The 7500-nt window shown below is 32.0% G+C and overlaps 3 non-coding genes across 3 annotated transcripts; 1 reads left to right on the forward strand and 2 right to left on the reverse strand.

Moving 5' to 3' along the window:
• Positions 1-3002: 3002 nt before the first annotated feature.
• On the forward strand, positions 3003-3074 carry TRNAC-GCA (transfer RNA cysteine (anticodon GCA)). Its single transcript has one exon. It is a non-coding gene; the product is annotated as a tRNA-Cys (tRNA).
• Positions 3075-6152: 3078 nt separating this feature from the next.
• Positions 6153-6226, reverse strand: TRNAD-GUC (transfer RNA aspartic acid (anticodon GUC)). The gene has a single exon. It is a non-coding gene; the product is annotated as a tRNA-Asp (tRNA).
• A 318-nt stretch (positions 6227-6544) lies between these two features.
• On the reverse strand, positions 6545-6628 carry TRNAY-GUA (transfer RNA tyrosine (anticodon GUA)). The gene has a single exon. It is a non-coding gene; the product is annotated as a tRNA-Tyr (tRNA).
• Between the last annotated feature and the right edge of the window lie 872 nt (positions 6629-7500).

Below are 7500 nucleotides of genomic sequence, written 5' to 3' on the forward strand. Positions count from 1 at the left end.
GGGATTTTTGCTGCATACAAGTATTTTTGTTAGAACGTTGATACATAACTAATGGAATTCTTCGAGTATATCCATTGCCCGAAAAAATGATCTTGTCAGTATCGGTATAAATGATCTTTCCCCCGTGTTCGGCTATAGCGGCAACCCCTGAATCTCGAGCCACTTGGCGTTCCAACCCAGTTCCAACAATGCACTTTTCGGACCGAGAAAGCGGGACTGCTTGACGTTGCATATTAGAACTCATTAAAGCACGATTCGCATCATTATGTTCGATAAAAGGAATGAGGGAAGCTCCAATAGAAAAATATTGGAAGGGAAAAATACTTCGAAGATGAACTTGTTCCCATTCAATAGTCAAGAATTCTTGACGGTATCGAGCTGGAACAATCTGTTCTTCCTGAATACCTGGATTCAGTGCCAAAGAATTTCCTGTCGCTACCATATAGTATTCATCTCGACTTGGTGATAAATAAAGCATCCGCACTTTTTTTAATCTCTCTGAAATTTCATAAAATGGAGTTTCGAGAGATCCCCAATCACCAATCCTTGCATGAATTGCTAATGATCCAATAAGTCCAACATTAATTCCTTCAGACGTGTCAATTGGGCAAATGCGTCCATAATGACTAGGATGGATATCTCGTATCCGAAAACTAGCAGTTCGCCCTGTCAATCCTCCTGGGCCCAAATAACTCAATTTTCGCCCATGAACTATTTGTGTCAATGGATTAGTTCGATCTAAAACTTGAGATAATGGGTGTAATCCGAAAAAAGATTCAAATGTGGTTGTTAATGGAGTTGAAGTTACCAAATTCTGAGGAGTCGGTATTAATTTATGCCTAATTGCTCCACATATAGTTCCTCTAACCATATTTTCTAAACGAACTAGAGCCAATCCGAATTGATCTTGTAAGAGATCCGCAACAGAACGAATCCGTTTATTTTTCAAATGATTCATATCGTCAAGTGTACCCATTCCAAATTTAAGTCCAATCAAATGATCTGCAGCTGCCAATATATCTCGCTGTAACAAAAATGTATTGTTCTCAGGTATATCAAGATTAAGTCTCTGGTTCAGATTTCGTCGACCAATCCTTCCTAATTCACATCTTTGTTGAAAGAATTTCTTTTGTAATTCCTTACATAAGGATTCAGAAAATACCGGATCTCCGCCTACACAAGAAAATTGTTGATAAAACTCCAAAATGGCATTTTCTTTTGATCTAATTTTTTTTTTCTCCTTATCATTCAGGAAAGACAAAAAAATTTCAGGGTAGCAAACATTCTCGAGAATTTCTCTTAGATTCGAACCCATAGCTGATGATAGAACTAGAATAGATATTTTCTGTTTCCTACTCACACGAGCCCATATCCTTGCTTTTCGATCAATCTCTAATTCTAATCTTCCTCCCCAATCAGATATTATGGTGCCGGTATAGACCGAAATTCCGTTATGGTCCAATTCTGACCGGTAATAGATACCGGGGCTTTGCAATATTTGACTGATGACAATTCTGTATAGTCCATTTACTATAGAAGTTCCCAGGGAATTCATTAGAGGAATGTTTCCAATCAAAATTGTTTGTTCTTGCATATCCCTACGGGTTTTCCAAATTAATCCTGCGGATACGTATAATTCAGAAGAATATGTGAGTGATTCATATACAGCATCTCTTTCTTTTATCAATGGTTCTACCAATTTATATGTTTCCACAAATAATTGAAATTCAATTTCTTGATCTGTATCTTCAATTTTTGGAAACTTAGAAAGTTCTTCTGTTAAGCCATGATCAATGAACCTACAAAACCCTTCAAATTGTATCTGATTAAACGCAGGTATTGTAGACATTCTCTCATTTCCACCCCCAAGCATTTTATTTATTTCCCATTTATAAAAAAAATCCCATTATTTGCTTAAAATGGATCGATCTAGCAATGATGGAATTTATATTATGTTTACTGAATCACATGAAATTTTACCTAACTTCATAGGTGTAATAGATGTAATGCATGAAATACATATGAACGTAGGAATAAAGAGACTTTGATACTCAAATTAAATTGGAATTTGCAACAACTACAAATGAATTGGTAAATTCTATTTAGAATTATGGAGTTTTGTATAAAATATCTATATCAAAACAAAAGTGAGTCAATTTCTACCATTATTATGATATTCCAATCGGATTGGGTACTATAAATAGATTCGGGATTTGATCTGAAGAAACAATATAGAATTTTTTTTATTTAACAACATGGAACTTTTTCGTAGATTTCACTGTTAAAAAAAATTCGCATAGAAGAGAGATATTTTACCTATACCTATATTTTTTTTAGTAGAATTCGTAGAATGCGATTGAAGTATGTATAAGGACTTGTATTTATTAATAAACATGTGCAGATATATATATATAGTTAGTTATATATATCGCCTCCTTTATTACAGTTCTATGGGGAACATCACATGTCGTACTCTATCAAAAATTTATATTTTCTATTTAATGATAATGAAAAAAAAATTCTAAAAACAGAATTCCGAACATTTCCTATAAACATCTTATATATATATAAGATATTAGATTTAGATAATAGTAATCGTTTATGTTCTGGGGTTTACATATACTCATAATCGCTATTAAAATTGTCATTAATAAGGATTTTTTTATGGTTATGGAAACGAATCAATACGGATGGATTAGTAATGATTAGTTATCTATCAATTTTTATTTATTTAGGTAAGGTATCCATTTTTGGATTGTTTTCTTATATCATTAGGGAAACCGAATTTGCAATTTCAATCCAAGAATCATTTATGAATTCACAGTCAATAGTTAAAGTTAACGGTTCCCATTTGTCCTGATTTTTTGCTTTTGTGAATGAAAATCCACATTTTTTTTTCAATAGAAAAAGCAAAGTTTTGCGGTTTTTCGTTTTAGATATTGTGTGTTGTAAGATACTATCTATCTAAGAGATAGAGCCAATCCAATATTTTGTATCGTTTTGGCGGCATGGCCGAGCGGTAAGGCGGGGGACTGCAAATCCCTTTTTCCCCAGTTCAAATCCGGGTGTCGCCTCAGCAACAAACAAAAGAATCAAAATACCCTCTTCTGTTTTGCTGATATAACTTTATCATTTTTTTTAGAAGAAAAGCATCTTTAGATTTGCTTGATTCTAAGCATCGTTGGGGTTCTCTAAAATGTTATAAATCCTTGCGTATAGGTTTCGTTTCCAGAATTTAGTAGAGTAATGAAAAATAATCGTTAAATCTTGAGATGATAGCCCTTCGACTACTAATGTAGTGTCTACTCATTGGGTCTTGAATTAGGGAATATAATTTCATTTTTCCTTACGGAAAGGAGGAAGATACTTGATATACGGACTCATGAAAGTATCTGAGTACTCGAGCATTCAATCAATATTATATTGAATGAATAATTGGCTTTTTTTTTTATTTTAATCTTAAAAAAAGAACTTATTTCTTTTCGATAAGCTCTAACCACGCATGTAATAGGCCATCCCATCTTCCGATTGTCTCTATGAAACAATCGGGGGGACAGTAAAGATTAGATCAAATGAGAAAGGAATAATAGTAGGGTTATGTGATAGATACTATCTTGATTCTCTATTTTGAGACTTTTTACTTAATGTAATGAAATGCAGGACAACAAAAGAAAGACTAGGTCTTATTATTCCTACATGTTACTAACATTCTTTTGATACTTCCAAGAGTTTTTCTGCCTCTTTTATTTATTTGTACTGAATTTTTTCGATTATACTAGAAATCATATAATAACTTGGGATAATTCGATTTTTTGTATTGTTTCATCAATGGTGTTGTGCCCGAATCTCTTTTTGACTATGCGCTAGTGATTCCACTATTATTAGTGAATAATAATTATTAGTGAGCAATAATGGAATAATTCTTTTATATTCATAGAGATAGGGGACATAATTCACATGGATATGGTAAGTCTCGCTTGGGCTGCTTTAATGGTAGTCTTTACATTTTCTCTTTCCCTCGTAGTATGGGGAAGAAGTGGACTCTAGAAGTACTACTAATTGAAAAATAAAACTGTATTGTTTTTGGTTTATTTTATAGATCGTTCTGCAAAACTTTTTTTCTTTTATTTTGAAAAGTAAAAAAAAAAAGAGTTCGGATTATAAGTTTTTAAGTGGATCCATACTTTCAACACGAAAGAACATAGACATAGTGGTTGTCCAATGAGATACTACGCATAATAATATACTACCTCATAATAAGATAGTACCTCGGGGTAGCCACCCACATATTACGTGCTTACCACTTCTTTTATTTATTATTATTAGTATTTTAGTTATTTTCAAAATAGGATTTTTTCTTGTTTTAGGGAACTCATTTCATATCATGCTTCAAACGTTAAATAAAAATGGGGTTTGCTAATTCTTTTCGAAATCCGAAGATAAAAAGTTCCCATGGAACCGAACTCCTGGATCATCTGTCAACTGCTCAATCAATTACTTCTTTCGAATGCTAAAAAAAAATTAGTGGCCTTTCGATTATTTGATTTCAGATTCATTCTAATCAACATGAATTATGAAGCAAAGAAATAGAATTGGGCCACTATGTATATTAGATTAATATTACATATATGTAATTGATATGATATCTATATATAAATAGAAAGATATATATTGTATATTCATCTATATTCAAATTGATCGATATTCAACCTCTATTTTTATAGAGTACAATTTTATATTTATACACTTCAATAACAATAATAGATAGTATGGTAGAAGGATTCATATATTTCTTTCTACCATACTATCGGATCTTATCGAATACTTCTCTCGTAGAATACTGATAATTCTAGTCCGCCAATTTCATTTAAGACGCGAAATTTTAATGCTTTTCATTTTTCTTATCTTCAATCATTGATAAGAACTAAAACGTCAAGGTTAATTCAAATTAATCACTTTGACTGATTGTTTTTACGTATATTATAAGTAAAAAGGCGGTCGGAACTAGAATGAACAGTGCAGTAGCAATAAATGCGAGAATATTTACTTCCATAATATCATCGTTTCATTTTTTATTCGCAATAACTCGGGATTTAATCCCATAGAGATGATAAATGTTTCGCTTGTAAATTCAAGGGGATGCGTTGCATCTCGATGATATCGAATCGTATTAAAATATCATGAATAACAATATCGGAGCTATCAAATCGATTCATCGTCGAGAATTGAATAGTATAACATAGGAAGATCTTTTATCCATACCGAATTTAAACAAAATGGGATTCCTGATGCAATCAAGAATTTCGTTACTTTTTTTTATTTATAATTTTTTGCATTCTTTCTTTTCTATAATCTACTGCCCTCTTATTCAATGCAATCATCTGATGAAGTCTCATCAGACTACCTTTACCCTTACATTGTTTATAAACAAACTCAAGCAAAGAATAGCAGCGAAATTCAAAAAAGGAAAAGGAGGTAGGTTCGAACTAAACTCCTTCCTTTTTTTGTACTTATAAAATCTTCTTAAAAAAAAGAAATAAAAACGAAACTTAAACTTTCAAAAATTCTTAATTACCTCACTAAGAGAGATAGATGGGATCCTTGTTTGTATTAATATCCTCTTTCCTTGAATTAGTAGTGGGACGTATATATCAAAAGTTAAGTGTTAAATTTTAATAAGATAGATTATTTCAAATTCAAATTAGTAATTGAATTTACTAATTGAGGTTACAAAAAATCGGAGCCAGAACGGATATATTTTGCTTTCAGACGAAAAATTAGATCAAAGTTTACTATGTAAACTTTATTTTGTATCGTCCAAATTCCCTTTATGTATGTGCTTTCCGGAAACGTATAGTACTCTATTTCATTAGAAAAATCGGGCGTAATCAACTAGACCCAGTACGCCTTCGAATCCTGAATATGATGCTACCAATAATTGTGGTAATTCACATATGGCACATATGTCTTTCTCCCATCAATTAGTACTCGTTGAAGAAATCAAAATTCCCATATTTTTTTGTTGAAAAATGTGGAAAAAAAATAAGAGAGATCCCGTTTGGAATAAAATTCAGTTATGTTATTTGTTCTCTCTTTCACAGGAAAGGAAGAGATTAATTGATGTATTTTTTTTTTATTGGATTTGGATCCATCGGGACTGACGGGACTCGAACCCGCAGCTTCCGCCTTGACAGGGCGGTGCTCTGACCAATTGAACTACAATCCCAGGGAAATAAAGTGTACAACATATGTTGTTGATTTAATTTCCTTCAAACCTTTCTATGTAGATTTTTGATTCGAATTGTCATATTCTACCAGACAGAGACGCGAGTAATAAAGTAATAGATTGATATGCGCGGAGACATGGACTTTAGTGTGAGAAGCATGGATTAATATTTATTTTTTCGTTATTGTAAAATTGATTGATTATCAATCTGTCAATGAATAAAAAAAGAGTTTTTTTTTTTATTCTTTCATATCAAGTCAAGTATTTCTGTAGAAGGACAAATAGGTTATATCATTTTATGGTGGATACGCGATATATTGGGCCGAGCTGGATTTGAACCAGCGTAGACATATTGCCAACGAATTTACAGTCCGTCCCCATTAACCGCTCGGGCATCGACCCGGGAAGAATCAATTCCAAGCTTGTTGATAATCCATGATCAACTTCCTTTCGTAGTACCCTACCCCCAGGGGAAGTCGAATCCCCGCTGCCTCCTTGAAAGAGAGATGTCCTGGACCACTAGACGATGGGGGCATACTTGCCCGACTGCCATCATACTATGATCATAGTATGAATAGTTTTTTGAAATTGTCAATATAAAATAAATATAATGGACTAATATGATGCAATTCGACGTATTTTTCTTTCTTTCATTATTCCATCGAAATTTTTTTATTTGTGATTTCTATTTATGAATCGTTCATTCTAATCACCATTCCCCATATAATTCTATATAGAAATTATTTTATTTTAAATTGCATTTTTTTTTATTTATTTCATTTAAATAATATACATAAATTTGCAAATTGGAATATATAGTTATATTACTTATATTATAGAATATCAAATGAAAATAGTGATTAGTAGTGATTAGAGGAAACCTCTAAAATAAACAAAAATAATAAATATTAGAAAAAAAAATATTCTTTTTTTATTTTATTCTTTTTTTATTTAAATAATACGAAGGCTAGTACCCTTCGGGAATTGGTCTGCCATATGCTATAAACAGGATTAAACTCCATTTCTCATACTTTCACTCATTGATTCACTCATTGTTAAGATTAGGTTAGGTATATTTCGATCTCACACTAAGCCAAGAAATTAAAAAACGATAAATTTTGAAATCTGGGGATAGGGATCAACAAGTTATTGAAAATTTTTTTCTCGCCAAATAGAATTGCTTTATCAATGATTCGGTGAATGTATCTATGTTCAATTCGTGTGTGTACATGTATGAATCAAATTCATTTCGTTAGGATGGGGCTCATCAATTT

Source organism: Cucumis melo, unplaced genomic scaffold (genome assembly GCF_025177605.1).
Source record: "Cucumis melo cultivar AY unplaced genomic scaffold, USDA_Cmelo_AY_1.0 utg001902l, whole genome shotgun sequence".
NCBI classification, from domain to species: Eukaryota; Viridiplantae; Streptophyta; class Magnoliopsida; order Cucurbitales; family Cucurbitaceae; genus Cucumis; species Cucumis melo.